Here is a 21,137-nt window from a genome sequence, read left to right on the forward strand (position 1 = left end):
ACACTCTTAACATGTTCTGGAAGTTCAGAGCAGGTGGCTTCTAACTTAGTCTGGGAGGTGCATGTATACAGGGGGGAAGACTCCATGGAAGAGAGAAAAGAGCCTGATGCTGGGAAAGATTGAAGGCAGGAAGAGCAGGGGGCGACAGAGCATGAGATGATTGAATGGCATCATCAACTTAATAGACATGAGTTTGAGAAAACTCCGGGAGATAATGAAGGACAGGGAAGCCTGGCATGCTGCAGTCCATCATGCTGGAAAGAGTTGGACATGACTGAGCAACTAAACAACAACAAGGAGGGGTAGGAGAGGATTTGGAGACAATGAGTATAAACAGTTGCTTCAAGGTTTTAGTATAAGGAGGAGGGCAGCAGTGGGGCAGTAGCAGTATATGGAGGTGGGGTTAGAGTTGAAAGAGTGTTTTATTAATTTTTTGGATGGGAGAAATAAATAATATGAATGATGCAGTCTCACACCTCAGAATGTAAGTTCCTTGAGGGCAGGGATTTTGTCTCATGTGTCTGCACCACCTCCCATAGTGCCTAGCACAGAGTTGGCATTCCATAAATGTTGTTGAGACATAGAGAACCGACTTGTGGTTGCCGAGGGGGAGGGAGTGAGGGAGCGATACATTAGGAGTTTGGAATTAGCAGATGTAAGCTATTATGTATAGGATGGGTCAACAACAAGGTCCTACTGTATAGCACAGGGAACTATATCCAATATCCTGTTATAAGCCATAATGGAAAAGAAGATGAAAAAGAACATATATATCTATATATAACTGAATCACTTTGCTGTACACCAGAAACTAACACACTGTAAATCAACTACATACTTCAATGACAATAAAAATTTTTAAATCTTGTTGATTAAGTGAATGATCAAATGTTGGAAAGAATTAATGGAACTAGGGACTTCCCTGGTGATCCAGCGACTAAGACTCTTTGCTCCCAAATGCAGGGATCCAGGTTCAATCCCTGGTCAGGGAACTAGATCCTGCATGCCTCAACTAAGATCTCACATGATGCAACTAAGACCCAATGCAGCCAAACAAATAGTAAAAAACAAAACAAAACAAAATCAATGGAAGTAAATGTTAAAGCATTGAATAAGAAGTAATACCAGGATAAAGTGGCAGGTGAGTTGCACGGAATCTTGGCTTGAGTCCCAGTCATTCCTGCCACACTCCTGGCACAGCAAGCTTACCCAAAAGCCAGACAGCCTAGACATGGGTTGGCCTGGCACAACTCCCTTTGCTGAGAGGGCATGCTGTGTCTCTGCAATCCTCCGTTCCACGAAGCAGACAGTCTTTGGGACTGTAAGAACCAGGTGCAGCCAGATGAGACAGCAAAGCTCAGGAGCGTGCCAGAAGAGAAACCCCTGTGCTTCATCACCATTCTCTGGGTGTGGTCTATCTGTGGCACAGGGCACATGTGAGACATGCGCTGCAGTGCTATCCCAGTCTGCCCCTCCTAAGGGTGATTCATAGCCTCCTGTTGCTCAGGCCAAGGAATAGCTAAACCACAGCCCAAGGAGGAGAAGCCCATGGCCAAGCAGCCACCAGAAGCCTTGGACCTGGCTCCTCCCAGTTGCCATATTGCATAATCCCCACAGTGTAAGGTGATGGTCAGCCCACTGGGGCTTTCCCCAGGGTTCTTGTGACTCAGCTGTTGCTAGAAAGATGGCATGGCCCAGCATCGGCCCTGGCACACAGGAGGCACTTTTGAATGAATGGACCCTTTGGGACTCTGGGAACTTATACGAATGGTGAGGAAAGAATGCTTCTTTATCCTGCCTTCCCTGTCATTTCACTCAGTGCCCAGACATAGTCCTGTGCAGGGACACAGCCACAGGCAAGAGCATGTCCTGGGCTGGGAAGAAAGGATGTAGTTAGTTGGCAGTACCCCCAGACAGACCTTTTCCATCTCACCTGGCGCCTGAAGAGTCCACCACTGTGTCAGGTCTTAGGAGTCCAAGAAGTTTATTGCAACCCGTTTATTTCAACGCTTAATCTGGATCACATCCTGTGTATTTTCTCAGAGTCATTACTGTAATAATAAGACAACAACAGCAACTAATAATAATAATAATAATTGCAGCTGACACACACTGAACATGTACTATGGACCAGTCACTGGACTAAGCACTTTATATACATTATCTGTTATACTCCTTACTGCATACCTGTGAGGCGAATGCTATTTTTAAAAACTGAACTATAAATTGATTTACAATGTTATTTTAGTTTCAAGTATACAGTAAAGTTAATCAGTTATAGAGATATATAATATATAGTCACTCTTTTTTAGTTTGTTTTCTCATATAGGTTATTACAGATTATTGAGTGTAGTTCCCTGTGCTATACAGGAGGTCCTTATTGGTTATTTAATTTATATACAACAGTGTGTGCATGTCAATCCCACCCTCCTAATACTATTATTGTCTCTGTTACACAGAAAAGGTTCCATCTATGAAGGGAAAGAGTTGAGATTCAAGTCCAGGTCTGTCTCATAACAGAATCAGTTCTACATGGTTCTCTATTATAGCATCAAAGTGCTCTTTCAAAAGCAAATCAGATAATATAATTCCTTGGCTTGACAGCCTCCAGTGGTTTCCCATCACATGTAGAACCAAATCCGACTTTCTTCCTGGGCCATCAAGGCCTGGCAGAACCCAGGCTTTACCTTCCTCCCTAGCCTCTGCCTCCTTCTCCCACCCCTGTAAAAACCTGTGCCCCAGGAACTGTATCAGTAGTTGGACTCTGTATCAGTAGCCGTGATCTGCTACAAGTATGTTTGGTATGCTGACTTGGGTGCCTACCCTTGCTCACAGTGTTCCCTTCCTTGGAAAATACCTCCCATGGTTCAAACAACCATCCCAGAAGCCCTGTCGATATAAGGTGGAAACTGCCTGTGGTTGTCAGTATGACCATTGTTCCCTGGAGAGTTGCTGGGCTATCTTAGAACGCTTGCTGTCTCTTTCTCGCTTGTGCTGGAAGATTCTAGAAGGTTGAGAGTATCCCAGATCCTCTCCAGTACCAAGAAGAGTGTGATGCTAAGAGATAAATCTAAACAGCACTGGACTAGGAAAGGCATGACCTATACCTTACTCCAGCTTTCTTGCTCAGTAGCTTAGGAGGCCTGAGATGAATCCTTTCACTTTTCTATGCCTCAATTTCTTTCTTCTTCTTCTTTTTTTTGGCCATGCCATGCAGCTCGTGGTATTGTAGTTCCCTGACCAGGGATTGAACCCTCGGTCACAGCAGTGAAAGTGCTGAATTCTAACCACTGGACTCCAGGGAACTCCCTAATGCTCAATTTCTTTATTGGTCAATGAAAGTCATAATCTCTGGTCTTGAGGGATTGCTTTGAATATCTAATAAGATGACTTATTGGATAGTGTTCTGGAAAGTTGAGTGCTTACTATGTTTCAAATGTGGCTCTAAGCTTCTTGCTCCAAATACCCAACCTTAATTTAACCATGAGATAACATTGCGCAGGGCTTCTCAGGTGGCGCTGTGCTGTGTTCTGCTTAGTTGCTTAGTCGTGTCCAACTCTTTGCGACCCCATGGACTGTAGCCCGCCAGGCTCCTTTGTCCACGGGGATTTTCCAGGCGAGAGTACTGGAGCGGGTCAGGTGGTGCTAGTGGTAAACAACCTGCCTGTCAATTCAAGAGATGCAAGAGACATGGGTTTGATCCCTGGGTTGGGAAGATCCCCTGGAGTAGGAAAAGGCAACCCACTCCAGTATTCTTGCCTGAAAAACGCCATAGACCAGAGCTTGGAGGGCTACAGTCCCTGGGGTCACAAAACATTGAACATGACTGAAGCAACTGAACACGTTAAGCTGCTCACCTGTATTACCTCCATCATTCCCCAGAAAAACACTACTATATCACTATTAATAGTATCTCTACTTTGCAGATGAGGAAAATGAGGCACAGAGAGGTTAAGAGGTTTGTTCATCATTACCTAGCTAGTAAGTGTCCGAGCCAAATTGTGAATTCACCAATCTGATTTCAGAACCTGTCGACTGAGCCACTTACTTTCACATGTAAGGTAATGTGTTTTGTTTGGGGGAATGTTTTATCTGTTCTGGTGGCTGTAATGGGATACTGTAGAGCAAGTGGCTTCTAAACAACAGAAATTTATTTTTTGCAGTATAAGGATCAAGGTACCAGCAAATTTAGTGAGGCCATTCCTTGGTTGTGGATGACCATCTTCTGGCTATAATCTCACATGGCAGAGGGAGACAAAGGAGCTCTGTGGGCCTTTTCTTATAAGGGCACTATCCCATTTATCACGTTTCCATCCTCATTACCTGATCACCTCCCAAAGACCCACATTCAAATACTACCACATTAGGGATTAAATTTCAACATATCAATTTTGAGGGGATACAAACCTTCAGTCTATAGTCGGCAGGAGGTTATTATTACTTTTTAAAGTAAAAATACTTTTTCTGTCATTTTCTCTAAGTATTATACCATTTTTCCTCTCACTGGGCCATACGCCACTTGGGTTCCTTCACCTGTTATTGTTTAACTTTGTGGTAGGGGACCTTCTCCCTACCCAGTTTGCTTACTTTCTTCTTCCTCAAAGTTATGAGAGGTTCCCAATGAATGTGATGTTCCAAGAACATAATCTTCCCATGGTCAGAAAGGAGTGCGAGTGCCTGGGGGTCTGATTCCTTTGTGTCTTCATGAGTACTGAGCACCTCCCATATGTCAGGGCCTGATCTAGTCAACTCGGGCTACCACAAGGAACAAACAATAAAAAAAACCCACCGTGCACAAGTTCACTTCAGTGGTATTCTTGCTTCAAATGCCCAATCTTAATTTAAACATGAAATAACTTCAGACAGGGCTTCCCAGGTGACTCAGTGGTAAAGAATCCACCTTCTAGTGCAGGAGGTGTAAGATATGCAGGTTCAGTCCCTGGGTTGGGAAGATCCCTGGAGGAGGGCATGGAAACCCACTCCAGTGTTCTTGCCTGGAGAACCCCCATGGACAATGGAGCCTGGCAGGCTACAGTTCATGGGGTCACCAAAATTTTGTGTAGCCCTCCAGGGTCCTCTGTCCATGGGGATTCTCCAGGCAAGAACACTGGAATGGGTTGCCATGCCCTCCTCCAGGGGATCTTCCCAACCCAGGGATTGAACCCAGGTCTCCTGTGTTGCAGACAGATTGTTTACCATCTGAGCCACCGGGGAAGCCCATGAATACTGGAGTAGATAGCTGATCCCATTTCCTGGGGATTGTCTCTACCCAGGAATCAAACTGGGGTCTCCTGCATTGCAGGTGGATTTTTTTACCAGCTGAGCTACCAGGGAAGCTCACGCTAATGAGACATGACAATAAATACAACATGAGATCCTGAATTGGATCTTGGGATAGAAAAAGACATTAGTGGGAAAACTGGGGAAATTTGAATAAGGTCTGTAGATTAGTTAACAGTGTTGTATCAATATTAATTTCCTGGTTTTGATACTATTACCATTATTATGTAAGGAGTTTAATGTGAGTGGTAGCTGGGTGAATGGTGTACAGCAACTCTGTGCTATGTTTACTATTTTCCTGTAAAGTCAAACATTATTTTAGGCAGTTTGAAAGCAGACTGGCAGGCACAGAAATGATAAATGACAAAGGATATGGTAAGGACATTGACAGTATCTGCTGTACCTCCTAAGTCACAGTGTCCTCATCTGTGAATTAGACCCAATAATAATGTATCTCAAGGAATTTGTATGGGAACCTAGTTTTGAAGTATTATGAAAATGCAAACTATGAGTATTCACTTTTGTGATAGAAGCTCCCAAAGAAATAAAAATCTCAAAACTCTATCCCCTCGAAACACTGTTTTTTAATAAAATTATTTCAAAATAAAAAGGTAAATATATCCCTGCCTTTCTGGGGCTTGCCTTTTGGTAGAGTGAATATGGAGGAGGGAATAACTAAAGCAATTGGGAAATTAGTATTTTTTTTGTTTAGAAATATTATTTTATTCATTAATCATCTAAAATTAATCATTCTGTTTTAAAATATTTATTACATTAAAATGAAATGAAATATGCTTAGCCTGAAGTCTCTGGACAACATTGACCAGGCAAGGTCCCCTGTGTTCAAACTCTCTGGCCTAAAAGGGCTCCAGTTAGAATCCTCTTGTCTTATCCTCTCTCCCTACAGATGCCTTCTTGGCTGATTTGTACTATCAGGTAGAAATTGGACTCTGAAGGCTTTGACAGGGTAAGGAGAAAAAAGCAGAGGATGTGAGGTAAAGTAAATATGTTGTTTATTTTGCTTTTCTTACTTGGAGGGACCACTTCTCTCCAAATCCATTGGCCTGGTAAAGCTGTGAGTACTATCCTGACCTCTGGCATCCCAACACAGAGGTAGACACTACCTCTCATCTGGACAGCCAGAGCCCTTCACCAGATAGGGAAATTAGCATTTTAGAAGGAAATAGATACTATGGATAAAGCAAGAAAGGCAGATAGGGAGCAAGAAAGGGTCAGTTTTAAAATATGTTGGTCATGTCAGGCCTCCCTGAGAAGGTGACATTTGAATAAAGACTTTAAAGAAGAGAGGGAACAAGAGCCCCACAAAGTCAGTCACAGTGAATAGCAAGTGCAAAGGTCCTGAGGCCAGACCAGTTAAAGGAATAGCAGGAAGCCTAATGTGACTAGAATAGAGCTGAACAAGGTAAGGTTGCTTCTTGCTGGGATCTTAAAGATAATGGACAGAACGTGGCCACCGGGGAAGGCTCAGGGAAGTCAAACAATAGGCACCAAATAGGGGACCCGCCAGGCTTCCCAGGTGGCACTGAGGTAAAGAAACTGCCTGCCACTGCAGGAGACATGAGATGTGGATTTGATCCCTGGATCAGGAAGATCTCCTGGAGGAGGGTTTGGCGACCCACTCCAGTATTCGTGCCGGGAGAATCCCATGGACAAAGGAGCCTGGCAGGCTACAGTCCATGGGGTTGCAAAGAGTCAAACATGACTAAAGTGACATAGCACGCACACAGAGGACCTGCCATTGTCCTCTTTTTCCAGCTGAGTCAGTGATGACAGAAGCATGAAGGGAAAGAAAAGAGCAGGGAAGTGAAATCACTGAAATCTAGAATCCTTATCCAATTTCTGGTGAGGAAACAAATCATTATTAAGCCCCATAATGAGTTTCTGAATCTCCTGTGCTTGATTCATCAACGATCAGTGAACTCTAATTGATGCCGAGTGTGGCAGTAACACCATAGCCGGAGCCATCTTCATGATTTTGCCTTAATAAGTGTCATTAGCAGCATAAAAGGGTCGTCTGATTTTTCTTGGACTAATAAGTGGAAATGAAAAAGTCCAGAGCATTGTTCTGGTGTCATTTATGTGTAGTATCAAAAGTCCCCGAGTCATCCAGTTAGCATCATTTGGATATTTGGGGCCTAGTAATGCATGCAGTAAACAGAGTGCAAGCAGTAATGCCACATGGGAAGCAGCCTCTAGGCCTGATGTGTACCTGAGGAAAATGGGCCGAGTACCAGATGGGGTCCCTGGAGCCTCTCCAGCTGGCAGCCATGGCCCAGGATGCTCTCTCACCTGCGCAGGAGCAGAAATCCACATAGGGAAAAGCAGCCTACTGATGGGTGGCTTGTAGACAGTAGTGTTTTCAGAACATCTCAGCTCATCCTGAGATCCACACAAACATGGTGGCCTTGTCCTTATAGTGTGATAAAGATGGAATGAGAGGATGTAGTGGATAGTGTTCTCAAAAATGTGAAATATTACATTTCTGTAAGGTATTACTATGCATGCATGCTAAGTTACTTCAGTCGTGTTTGACTCTTTGCAGTCCCCTATGGATGGTAGCCCGCCGGGCTCCTCTTTCCATGAGATTCTCCAGGCAAGAATACTGGAGTGGGTTGCCATTCCCTTCTCCAGGGGATCTTCTCAACCCAGGGACTGAATCCTGAGGGGTCGAATTCCAGTCTCTTATGTGTCCCGCATTACCAGGTGGGTTCGTTACCAGTAGCACCACCTGGGAAGCCCTAGTGTTACTATATATGTATTACTATTATTGTTATTATGTACCATGGGAGGTATTAAGGAAGTAGAACACCTGCAACCATAGTATTTTCAGCTTTCCTGCATCTCTAATGTTATAGAGGAGGCCATTATCTTATTTTTGAGAAACAACAGCTACCATGTTAAGCACTTACTATGTGCCAAGCACTATGGTAAAGGCCTTGCATGCATGATCTCATTTAGTCCTCACAGCAATCCCATGAAGTAGGTACTGTTTCTCCATTTTAAAGTCAGGTACATGAGGCTCAGAGATGTTAACTAACTTGCCCAAGGTAACACAGTAAGTCGTTAACATCAGAATTTACTTGCAGGAGACTAGCTCTAGGATTCTGTATCCTTATCTCTGTGCTAAAAGGTGTTTGAAATAGCACACGCAAGACACACATACCCCCAAGTGGTAGACGTGGATCTCTAAGAGGGAGACACCAGTTTCACTCTTTGGGCTCCATACACAGGGCCGACTGTAGAAGGAGACCCCCAAGCAAGTGGACCACTCTAGCTGGGAGTGACTGTGGACAGAAGTGGGCACTTGGATGCTTGGGGGTGGGGTGCTGTGGGGGGTCTCTGGCTTCCCAATTGGGAAGACTGGGCTGGGGATAAGAGTGACAGACCAACTCTGAATTTCAGAAACACCCAGAGTAGCAGTCACCAACTTCATTGCATCCTTGTGCCTGTGAGGCAGCTACAGGCACAGAGAAGTGCTGAGGCTTGCCTAAGGTCACACAGCTCACTAGAGCGCAGGTGCAGGGTAGAACCCTGGTCTTCAGGCTCCAGTTCGGTGCTCTTGCTGCCGCTCCACTCCCACTGGCGCCTCAGGTTCAGTGCACAGCAGTCAGAGGGAAGCCGCATCTTTGTGAGTGAAGCCATTGTCTGGAGGGTGGTTCTCAGTGTGGCCCAGAGACCTGCCGAAGGGCCAGTCTTCAAGTTTCACCCAGGACTGACTGGGGACTGAGATCCAGCAATATGGGACTTTGCAAGCCCTCTAGGTGACTCTGATACACACTCCAGTGTGCAAACCACCGGCCCAGACTGAAAGGCAAAGTGCCGAGTGCTGCAGCCATACACAAGCGTTTGGATCATCAACTTGCACCGCACAAAGAAGGATCGTCTTCCTAGGGAAGGACAGTGAAAAGGAACACAGCTCTCAAGCCACACCTGCAGAGCAAGGTCACCTTCAAACACATGTGGCGGTTAGACATGCACAGAGGGAGAGTGCAGCTAGTACTTGCTCATCCACACGTGCATCAGAGGTAGTGTAGTGTTGCCAACTCAGCAATTCCCCAGAGATGTGCCAGTTCCACTGCTTGTTGCCTGGGAGGTGCATCCCTGCCCTCTGGGAAATTGCCATGCAGGATCATAGAACCTCTGATCTGGGAGGGATCTTAGAGAGGACCTACCCCATTGCCCCCCTCTACCGCATCACTGGTGATGCCCCGACTTTCCTTCTCCAGAGGAACCTGGCAGGCTACAGTCCATAGGGTGGCAAAGAGTCAGACAGGACTTAGCACTGAGCACAGTCATTTTTAGGGACAGCGGTAGGCCACACAACACATCAGTGGCTCCTAGTTTGAGGCCTCTGCTTTACTATCTTTCTTTCCCACTTGTCCCTCTGCTCCACAGGGGCACATGCCCGTGGGTCTGCTCTGCCCAGCACAGTGTCTGGATTCAACAAATGGAAAAATAAAAATAGAAGATGGACCTACCCTCCCAGTAGAACAGCAGGTTCAGAAAGAATACACTGGCATGGAGATGGCATTCTGTCACTCCTCGCCTCTTTTTCAATTGCACACTGGAAATGTCGCCATGTCCCTTTAAGCCCCACTCCCGGTTGACCCCTGCAGGCCTCCTTACCCTCTGCCCTGAAGTCATACCCCGGCCACGTGGGTTCTGGTGGGGCGGGGCCCTCTGTGACGTCACCAAGGGCCCAGCCCTGCCTGGTCCTCAGTCTCCAGGTGCCAGCGCAGACCAGCGCACCAGGAGCCACTTGGTCTCAGCTCACGATGCGGTCTGTACTATGGCTCGTTTTTTGGCCTGTGTTTGTCTCGTTTACCTTTGCCTATTTGTTTTACATTCTGAGAGAGGAACCCGAAGAACTTCCGTGGATGGTGCCCAGCGGAAGGCACTTCCGGGTTCGGCAGAATCAACCAGAGCGTGCCCCAGGCTGGTTTGGGGGCAAGTCATACTGGCTTTTGCTCTTCTTCATGTTTTTCGTGATCCTGCGGTTTCTAGGAGGCAGTGACAAGAGTAACGAGTGCACTCGTCGTGTCCGTCGGGGCCGTTCATCTGGCTCTCCAGGAAGAAAGAAAAGAAGGGCTTCCCGCGACAAAGACTCTATGTGCGGTGCCTTAACCCAGGTCGAGAAAGAACCTGTGAACCTTGTGTCCAGGGTGCGGAATCTGAAATTCACTGCGGCAACCGGTGAGAAACGCCGACGTCCCAATATCGAGGTTTCTGCTGACGCACAGAATAAAGTTCCAGTATGTGGGGTACAGAACACCGGAGGCTCCGATGGAGTGGATTCGCACATCGAAGAAGAGGAGTAGTTGAGTGTTGACAAAATGTATCCAAACTAATAAAAGTGTTCTGAAGCAAAAGGAAAAAAGCCTCTGATATTTTTTATTCGCGCTACAGTTTTACCTTTTCTAGAATGTCATGTAATTGGTATCATGCAGTGTATAACCTTTTCCAGACTGGAAGACCTGCATTTGATCCCTGGGTTGGGAAGATCCCCTGGAGAAGGGAAAGGCTACCCACTCCAACATTCTGGCCTGGAGAATTCCATGGACTGTACAGTCCATGGTGGAGAAGGCAATGGCACCCCACTCCAGTACTCTTGCCTGGAAAATCCCATGGAGGGAGGAGCCTGGTAGGCTACAGTCCATGGGGTCTTGAAGAGTCGGACACTACTGAGCTACTTCACTTTCACTTTTCACTTTCATGCATTGGAGAAGGACATGGCAACCCACTCCAGTGTTCTTGCCTGAAGAATACCAGGGACGGGGGAACCTGGTGAGCCGCCTTCTATGAGGTTGCACAGAGTCGGACACAGTTGAAGTGACCTAGCAGCAAGCAGCAGCAGCAGTACAGTCCATGGGGTCTCAAAGTGTTGGACATGACTGAGCGACTTTCACTTTCACAGTTTATAACCTTTTCCAGACTAGCTATTTTGCTTAATAACATTCATTCAGGTTTCATCCATTTCTTTTTGTGATTTGATAACTCATTTCCTTTTGTTCTTGAGTAATATTCTGTTATATTGATGTTCTGTAGTTAGTTTAAACATTCAGCTAGTAAAGGACATTTTGGTTGCCTCCAATTTGTGTGTGTGTCTGTGTGTGTGAGAGAGCGTATGAGTTAAACTTTATAAAATTCATATGCATGGTTTTGTGTGGGCATTAGCTTTCAAATCATTTGGTGAACTATCTAGGAGCAAAATTGCTAGATCATACAGTATGACAATGTTTAGCTATGTAAGGCATTGCTTCTAAAGTGACTGTACCATTTTGCATTCCTACTAATACAAATGAGAGTTCCCGCTGTTCCTCATCTTTGCCAGTAATTGGTTTTGTCAGATTTTTGTATTTGGCCATTCCAGTTAGTGTGTAATGGTATCTCATTATTTTCACCAGTCTACTCTAAAAAGTTATCTTATTTCCATATTTCCGTTGTGTTTTATTACCATAAATTCTTCGGGCATTTTATCTTTAATCTGAGGTTTAAATAGATCATCTGCTCAGGGAAACTCCTGCTGCTGTTTATACCGTCAGTTATTACTTTGCTAAATTAGTCCTCTAATAATTTTTTCATGAAGGACTCATAACTTTAAATCATGTATGTTGGAAAATACTTATTTTTAATTGAACAATACTGACCACATTTTCTTTTCTTGAGTATTGCTTTGTCCACTAATGTTTAGCGGCTCCACACAAAAGTGTAAGTTTAACATGAACTTCTCCCTTTTCTTTTTTTTTTTTGGTTTGTTTTGATTTTCTTATATACTTGCTAGATGTTAACCAAAGCTATATTAGTACCAGTTGCAGTTGCAGTAGTACATTTACCCTGAAGTTTTACTTACAAGCATATAGGTATTTTATCAGAATCTTGACTTTATCTTATGTCTTCTTTATATGGTTTTGAAAAACTATATGCTCATTATTCAAGTATTTTTATAGTCTGTTCCTTTTCTCCACTGAGATTCAAATGAATCCATTTATATAATGTTAGAAAGAGGGAACAATCATAAAATATGTTGATATAGTTACTAAGGGAGATAAATTTTTAAAAGAACCGTAACTAAACTACTTGTTATTTGCTAGCAAAAATAATTTTCTCTCAGTGTATTTTGTAATTTTGAAAGTCCAAATATTCTTGCATATAGTCTATATAATCAGAGAAGATATATTAGCAAGCACCTCAATTGAACATAGATTTATAGAAAATCTAATATTCAGTTTTAACTAGTCTAATTTAGAGTCTTGTTATAGTTCAGTTATCAACATTCTTGTTTTTCAGTCAGTAAAGAGAATGTGCTAGTTTTCTTGGGGAAAAGACTATTTTAATCAATATTTGCTTTTGATTTTCAAGAGAACAGAAATCTTAAACAAGACACTAGCTTTCAAGGGTCTGGTACTGTGCCTAATGAATATTTCTCTAATTAATATGTTATCATTAGTAAAACATACATTCTGTTTACTTCCAACACTGATTTAAAGTGACTTATGATAAAAGATATATTTGTTTGGGATTGACATGTACACACTGCTACATTTAAAATGGATAACCATCAAGGACCTACTGTATAGCTCAGAGAACTCTGCTGAATACTCTGTAATAACTTAAATGGGAAAAGAATTTGAAAAAGAATAGATACATGTGTAACTGAATCACTTTGCTGTACACCTGAAGCTAACACAACATTGTTAACTAATTATACTCCAATATAAAATAAAAATTTTTTTAAAAAATAAACTTTCACAGAAGACAAAAATAGCAATATAAACTAAAAAATATTGAGAATGAGGCAAAATATTATTGTACTCCATGGTATACTAACTTTATCAATATAAATATTAGTCATTATTTGAAATGGAAGGAAGTTAACTCAGCATTGCTCTTTCACATAAAGGCCTATAAATGCATATTCAGATATAGATACAAACAGTAATGGCATTTTTGTCAATCATTTATCTCCTTTTATGTTGTTTCATTATAATAGAATCTGTGTTTGTTATCTCTCTCAATATAGTGGTATCCTCTTTCATACATCAGTTAAGCACCTACTATGTGTCAGAGTGTTTCAGGCACTGGAGATACAGTGGTAAAAAAATTTCCTTGTCCTCATGGAATTTATATTTTGTTCTCAATTTAGGTAGAGGTAAGCAAAGAAGTCAAATATATCATGTAATCACTTAGGGCTTTGGAGATAAGACAGACAGAGAGAAAAAGAAGTCAATTAACTAAACATACATGGAGGAAGGGGAACACATGTAAATCCATGGCTGATTCATGTCAATGTATGGCAAAAACCACTACAATATTGTAATTAGCCTCCAACTAATAAAAATAAATGGAAAAAAATATGGAATGAGAAAGAACACTAACTTGTTCTGTGTTCTTCATATTTGTCACTAATATAAGAGATCTGAGACTCTGTGGAACTGACATTGAGAAAATCATGCCCAGAATTATATCTTGTTATTAGTCAATGCAGTGTTTAAAGTGGACATGGTGAGTTTTTAGCCACATCCTCAAAATATACATTCTTTTATGTATTTGACATGCAATCTTCTTTTTTAAAGTTGAAATACAGTCCATGGGGTTGCAAAGAGTTGGACATGACTGAGGGACTAAGCACAGCACATAGTTGATTTACAATGTTGTTTTGTTTTGTTTTTTTTAACTTTTTATATGCAATCTTAACCCTGTTATTGATGACGGATTTCTTTTGCCTTGATGGCAATCTCTTTGTAGAATCTTAGTAAGTTTGAGATTAGAAACAAAGACTTTCCTGAGATGCATGTGATCTTAGTTCTTTTACACATTTCTTATTGGATGTTTTAAGTTATAGAAAAATAACACACTAAGTTTTTTGAAAATGACAACATATCTTATTCAGTAATAATTCTGGAACTTCACAAAAGAAGCTTATTTTCCCACTGTTAATTTTTCATGCCAAAATGCTCATATCATTAGTCATTTCTCTGAAATATATCCTTGCAATTCTTAACTGAACTGAGCCTATGAATTTAGTAATTTTCTATTAGCAAATAAGATCCTTCAGAAATGAGACACCAAGAAAAAGGTGGGATTGGAGATAGTTTTGAGTACAAGTAACCAGTCCATCCTAAATGAGATCAGTCCTGGGTATTCATTGGAAGGACTGATGCTGAAGCTGAAACTCCAGTACTTTGGCCACCTCATGCGAAGACTTGACTCATTGGGAAAGACCCTGATGCTGGGAGGGATTGGGGGCAGGAGGAGAAGGGGATGACAGAGGATGAGATGACTGGATGGCATCACCAACTCGATGGGCATGAGTTTGAGTAAACTCGGGGAGTTGGTGATGGACAGGGGGGCCTGGTGTGCTGTGATTCATGGGGTCGCAAAGAGTTGGACACGACTGAGCAACTGAACTGAACTGATAGGCCTAGGATTCAAGATGTTCCATAGTATTTCAAAAATATGTGGGAGATACTAGTTTTGGAAGGACAAGCCTGTGTACTTTTAAAGTTTGTTTAGTGTTGGTTCATTTCTGGCTATGCAGTGAAAGTAAGTGTTAGTCACTCATTCACGTCCAACTCTTTGTGACCCCATGAACTGTAGCCCACCAGGCTCCTCTGTCGATGGAATTCTCCAGGCAAGTATACTGGTTGGGTTGCCACTTACTTCTCCAGGGGATGCATACAATGTATATATTTAATATACATACTAAGTAACCAGAAAGTGAAAATTCATGGTTGGAGAGAATATTAACCAAATTTTAATAGTTCTAATGTGAAAGACAATCCCTTTGCTAGCTTGAATTAAGCTGTGTGAAATATACTCTATGAAAACATTTCCCGAAGCTGGCCTTTTTGTACAAAAATTTGAGATATGTGCAATTCACACATCTTTGATCAAATTTAAGCACATTCTGTCTTACTGGCAGGGACCAAAATCTGTAATCAGACACAGAGTCCTCTGATGAGGGAGATGTTAGAAATGGCAATGACAGTATACACGGGGTCCTAACTGAGGAATTTTCTAACAGTTGTCTAGTAATACTGGGTGCCCTCCATTTGGACTTTGGCAATAAGTTGAGTATTCTTTAGTTCCCAATCAGTGAAATGAAAATCACTCAATTGTGTTTGACTCTTTGTGACCCCATGGACTATACAGTCCATGGAATTCTCCAGGCCAGAATACTAGAGTTCTCCAGGGAATCTTTCCAATCCAGGGATCAAACCCAGGTCTCCCTCATTGCAGGTGGATTCTTTACCAGCTGAGCCACCAGGGAAGCCCAGTCAGGATGAGCACAATTCAAAATGTTCTCAAGTCCTGGGCCAGGGGGAATGATCTCATTTGGCACGTTACTGAGTTCCTGTGAAGAGGAAAGACATTAACCACTCACAAATATTTTGTCATTGAGTAACTGCAAAGATGTATCTGTTAAAGCCAACCATCTGAGTAGACTAGTTCTCTCGAATATTAAAGAATGTCAATATATCCTAAAAGTGAGTCAATTTGTCAGGCATTGACAAAGCTGCTTTGAAGCCAAATGATCTGCTTTGTGCCTTTACCTTTCTTCCAGAATATATTCACCAACACATACAAATCTGAACTCAGCCTCCTCTGATGGAGCCTTTTCAAAGAAAACTGAGTTTCTTTGGCTGCAGTGACACAGATGTTTGGGTGGGAGGAGGGGTGGAGGTGATGGTGGCTGTGCTATTTCAAGGCTGGGGAAATGGGTGACCCAGCCAACTAAATAACATGAACTCCCTCACAGACATGCCAGGCTTCCCCTTCATCTGCTCATGGCTGGAAACAGAAGAGATCCATTGAATCAATTAAACTGACCAGTTAGATTGACCCAAATTCTTTCAGGAAATGCAAAAGCCTGCTGGCTCCTGGGATTAGCTGGAGTTTTTCAATTGCTCCCCATCTGTACATCACCTTTGTGTCCACTCTAGCTGCAGATTGCTACATCTGCTCACCTCAGTGGCTTGCTTTCCAAACCAAGGTAATTTGAGGACTGCCTAGTTCTAATCAAGCAGTCTCTGAACTCTGGAGAAACTTTGTGGCTAGCCCAAAGAGAAATTTGGCCCTCTCCTTAACTGATTTGCTGCATCTCTGGAATTCTTTTCCACCATCTGCCCTTGCTCTTCTGTAATTCCAGGTGTTGTAGCCAACTTGTTAGACACAACTTTGTGGAGAACACAGCCCAGAGCAGATACCATTCAAGGCTTCATTTCTCATAAAGAAAAGGATGGGGCCAAGTGGCTGTAGGGGAAATAGCAGCATGGAAAAATAACTGTTTTGTTCCCATCAGGGTGGTGGCATCAGAAGAAGTGAAGAAAGGTCCAAGGACCTTATAGGCAATGACTGATGGCAGAACTCAGATGTTTTTTTAAATTAAAAAAAAATTTTTTTTTCGTTTACTTTTATTAGTTGGAGGCTAATTACTTTACAATATTGTAGTGGTTTTTGCCATACACTGACATGAATCAGACATGGATTTACATGTGTTCCCCATCCCGATCCCCCCTCCTGCCTCCCTCCCCATCCCATCCCTCTGGGTCTTCCCAGTGCACCAGCCCTGAGCACTTGTCTCATGCATCCAACCTGGGCTGGTGGTCTGTTTCATCCTTGATAGTATGCTTGTTTCAATGCTATTCTCTCAGAACATCCCACCCTTGCCTTCTCCCACAGAGTCCAAAAGTCTGTTCTGTACATCTGTGTCTCTTTTTCTGTCTTGCATATAGGGTTATCGTTACCATCTTTCTAAATTCCATATATATGCGTTAGTATACTGTATTGGTCTTTATCTTTCTGGCTTACTTCACTCTGTATAATGGGCTCCAGTTTCATCCATCTCATTAGAACTGATTCAAATGAATTCTTTTTAATGGCTGAGTAATATTCCATTGTGTATATGTACCACAACTTTCTTATCCATTCATCTACTGATGGGCATCTAGGTTGCTTCCATGTCCTGGCAATTATAAACAGTGCTGCGATGAACATTGGGGTGCACATGTCTCTTTCAGATCTAGTTTCCTCGGTGTGTATGCTCAGGAGTGGATTGCTGGGTCATATGGCAGTTCTATTTCCAGTTTTTTAAGGAATCTCCACACTGTTCTCCATTGGGGCTGTACTAGTTTGCATTCCCACCAACAGTGTAAGAGGGTTCCCTTTTCTCCACACCCTCTCCAACATTTATTGCTTGTAGACTTTTGGATAGCAGCCATCCTGACTGGCGTGTAATGGTACCTCATTGTGGTTTTGATTTGCATTCCCTCATAGCTCAGTTGGTAAAGAACTCAGATTAAAGAAGACATGGAGCTTAGACAAATTATACTCAGGGCTCACTCTTTTAGCAACGGTTCCTACCCTGTGATCTCTAGGGACCACAGAAAAAGCCTATGGCACACAGGTTCTTAGCCCTGGCTGCCCATTAGAATCTCCGAAAGCCTAAAATTGTATAGCACAGGGATCTCAGCTCAGTGCTGTGATGACCTAAAGGGGTAGGATGTGGGGAAGTGGGAAGGAGGTTCTAGAGGGAGGGGATGTGTGTATACATATAGCTGCTTCACAGTGTTGTACAGCAGAAACTAACACAACATTGTAAAGCAATTATTCTCCAATTAAAAATTTATTATAGGCACAAGCCCCTTCCTCAGAGAATCGTTCTTAATCGGTGTGGGGATGGGACCATGGCATCAGCACTTTAAAAGCTCTCCAGATGAATGAATGAATGAATGAATGAAAAAAAAAAAGCTCTCCAGATGAAAACCAGAATTGCCATAAAGGACACCATTGAGTTGATTGACCACATTTGAGTATGGACTGTATATTAGGTCATATTGCTGTATCAGTATTAAAACTTCTGAACTTGATAACCGGATTGTGGTTACCTAAGAGGATGTTCTTGTTCTTAGGAAATACATGCCAAAGTATTTAGGAGTGAAGAACATGATGTCTGCAATTTAGGTGAATGGATTAAAGGGGAAAATAACATGTAGAAACATAACAAGGGATGAATACACCAAATATGGCAAAATGCTAACATTTGGCAAATCTGGGTGAGGGTTTACCCAGCTGACAAGGGTTCCTTGTACTATTCTTAGAACTCTTCTGTTAGTTTAACATGATTTCCAAATTAAAAAAAAATTCTAAAAATTACCCCAGATGAAGTAATGTACAACAACATTTAGAAACTGCTGGATTCAGAAAAGCAGAGAATGAGTACCTATTAAACAGCGGTTACAGTGCAAGCCTTTCTGAGTTACTGTGCTACATCAGTTCATCTCTCTCTTTAATGGTCATGTAAATCTCCTGGGAGTCTGGTTAAAAACTGTTTCTGATTCAGGAAGTCTGAGCTGAGGCCTGAGATTCGGCATTTTTAATAGACTCTCTGGTGATGCCAGTGCCTCTGGTCCATGGGCCACACCTGGAATAGCAAAACTCTAAGACTGAATCACCCTGCCATCCACCTGTCAACACAGGTGGATCAATCAACACAATTTTTGGAACCATCTCCTCCTCTGCGCTCAGCAGTGTAGGAAAATCCCAAGCTCTGGGATCTAACACCTGATGATCTGAAATGGAGCTGATGTAATAATAATAGAAGGAAACTGCACCACTAATGTAATATGTAATGTACTTGAATCATCCAGAAACTGTTCCCCCCACCCCCCAGTCCATGGAAAAAATTATCTTCCATGAGACAGGTCCCTGGTGCCAAAAAGGTCGGGGACTGCTGCTCTAAGTGAAGTAGGGTGGGCTTGCAGAGCTTTGTGGATATGTCGTCCATCCATCTTGACCCCTGGACTATGGCATCACCCTGTGAGTCATGTGGTTTGGCCCTGTGAGAATCACTCTGATCCCCAGAACAGAATGGAGCACCCAATGGAAGAAGCTGAAATAAAGGCTGGCAGCACATGGAAGGAGGGTATGAAGCAAAACTGAGCCCATGATACAGGTCACAGGGGAAGTTCAGCCCCTCCTGGTGGGTGGCAGTTGGGGCCGAGCTGAGGCTCTGGCAGAGAGCAGCATAATTCTGATGAGGTGTCAGGGTACAGGCTGTCTGAACCTGGCTGCCTCCCCTAGCGTGGAGACTCATTTCTTAGAATCAGATGTCCAAGGAAGATTCCCATTTCATGCTGACTGTGGCATGCTTTGAATTTGTTGCTTTTGCTTATAAGAGGAGCCAAAATGTCTTTCCCCTGGTGGGAGCAGATGGAGAATAGCCCCTGCCTCCATCAGAATTTTCCAGGCCTTGCCTCCCTCCTTTCCCCCATGGCAATGCCCTTCCACTCTGCCAGTCTGTTATTTGTATCTCCCCTGTTTACATCCAAATCAAGGCCAACTAACATGGGTGCACAGAAGAAGCCAGCTGGGCTTTACTGAGCAGGCAGCCCCAGAGAAGTTTCTGGAAGACAAGTGAGAAAGACCTGGCTGACAGGTCTGAGTTTGGATCAGAGTGTTGCCATCGAAGAGCTGTATAAACTTGAGCAAGTTATTTAACATCTCTGAGCTTTAGGTTCCTCATCTGTAAAGTGGGGCTGATGATAGCATTAAATTCATAGGGCTCTGAACATCAAATGAGATAGAGAGCTGAGCAGGAGCTTCATAGATGGAAGAGAGGCATTCATTTGTTGGGGATTTGTTGAGTTTCTTCTTTGTACAGACATATGTGTGTATTAGTTGCTCAGTCATGTCTGACTCTACGACTCCATGGACTGTAGCCCACGAGGCTCCTCTGTCCCTGGGATTCTCCAGGCAAGAATACTGGAGTGGGTTGCCATTTCTTTCTCCAGAAGATCTTCCCGACCCAGGGATCAAACCCAGGTCTCCTGCATTGCAGGCAGATTCTTTACTGTCTGAGCCACTAGGGAAGACCCCTATGTATAAACATACTTTATACTGTTCTGAACCTGACAGAGTGTAGGTGTTTGGTGCAGGAAGTGGAGAGCTTCGGTGCCTGGCTTTGGGTTTGAACCTGTACACTTCACTTACTAGGTGACTTTGTAGCAACTCCTGAACTTTCCTGGGGCTCCATTCTCTCATCTGTAAAATGGGTATGGTAATAGTTGCTACCTCTGAGGATTGCTGTGAGGATTAAAGATGGGCTTAGAATGGGGGTTTAATAAGGATTAAGTGTTATTTGTGAAAATTCCTGCAGTCAAGAGTCATAGGAGCTGTTTTGAGAAACCACACACACACTCATACACACACATACACTATCACCACACGAGTGGGCATCCCAGAGAGGACAGGTTACAGGAGAGACAAAAGTAGGCATTCATTGCCTGTTAGAGGCTCTTTGAACCCCAGGCCAGGGCCCATGTCTGCAAAAAATTCTCTCTGGGACTGTGGTGCCGTGAGCCCAGGGATTCTTTTTTATATTGAAATAAAATTCATATAACATGTAATTAACCTTTTTTTTTTTGGCCATGTTGTGTGACCTGTGGGATCTTAGTTCTCTGACCAGGGATCCAACCCATGTCCTCTACATTGGGAGTGCAGAGTCTTAACCACCAGCAAAGTTCCTGCAATTGACCATTTGAAAGTGAACAGTTCAGTGGCATTTAGTACAGTCACAGTGTTGGCCGACCCCTGCTCCCTGAGTTCTTTAGAGTTGGTTTCCCCTTTCAACTGGCTGTATCCAGAGGAGGCAGCATTCATTTGTTTTTGTCAGTCTTCCTGTCACTGTACCATACCTGTCCCCATTCCCACCTGGTTCCTCCCCCTCCATTTTTTCAATGGGCCTGTCTCGCTCCACCCTTCTACTTTTTGGGGAGATAGGAGTAGGTGTCTCTGGCTGACATCTACATTTAGGGAGAGGGAGGGAGTGTGTTGAC

The 21,137-nt window shown here is 43.2% G+C and overlaps 1 long non-coding RNA gene across 3 annotated transcripts in view; it reads left to right on the forward strand.

Annotated features, from left to right (window-relative positions):
• LOC136153435 (uncharacterized) overlaps positions 1–10,667 on the forward strand; it is a 32,227-nt gene extending 21,560 nt beyond the window's left edge. For all 3 annotated transcript variants that reach the window (XR_010660400.1, XR_010660399.1, XR_010660398.1), the window contains 2 exons: positions 6,188–8,004; positions 10,306–10,667. This is a non-coding gene — a long non-coding RNA (uncharacterized lncRNA). The remainder of the gene's footprint in view (positions 1–6,187; positions 8,005–10,305) is intronic.
• Positions 10,668–21,137: the final 10,470 nt, after the last annotated feature.

This window comes from Muntiacus reevesi, chromosome X, assembly GCF_963930625.1.
Source record: "Muntiacus reevesi chromosome X, mMunRee1.1, whole genome shotgun sequence".
NCBI classification, from domain to species: domain Eukaryota; kingdom Metazoa; phylum Chordata; class Mammalia; order Artiodactyla; family Cervidae; genus Muntiacus; species Muntiacus reevesi.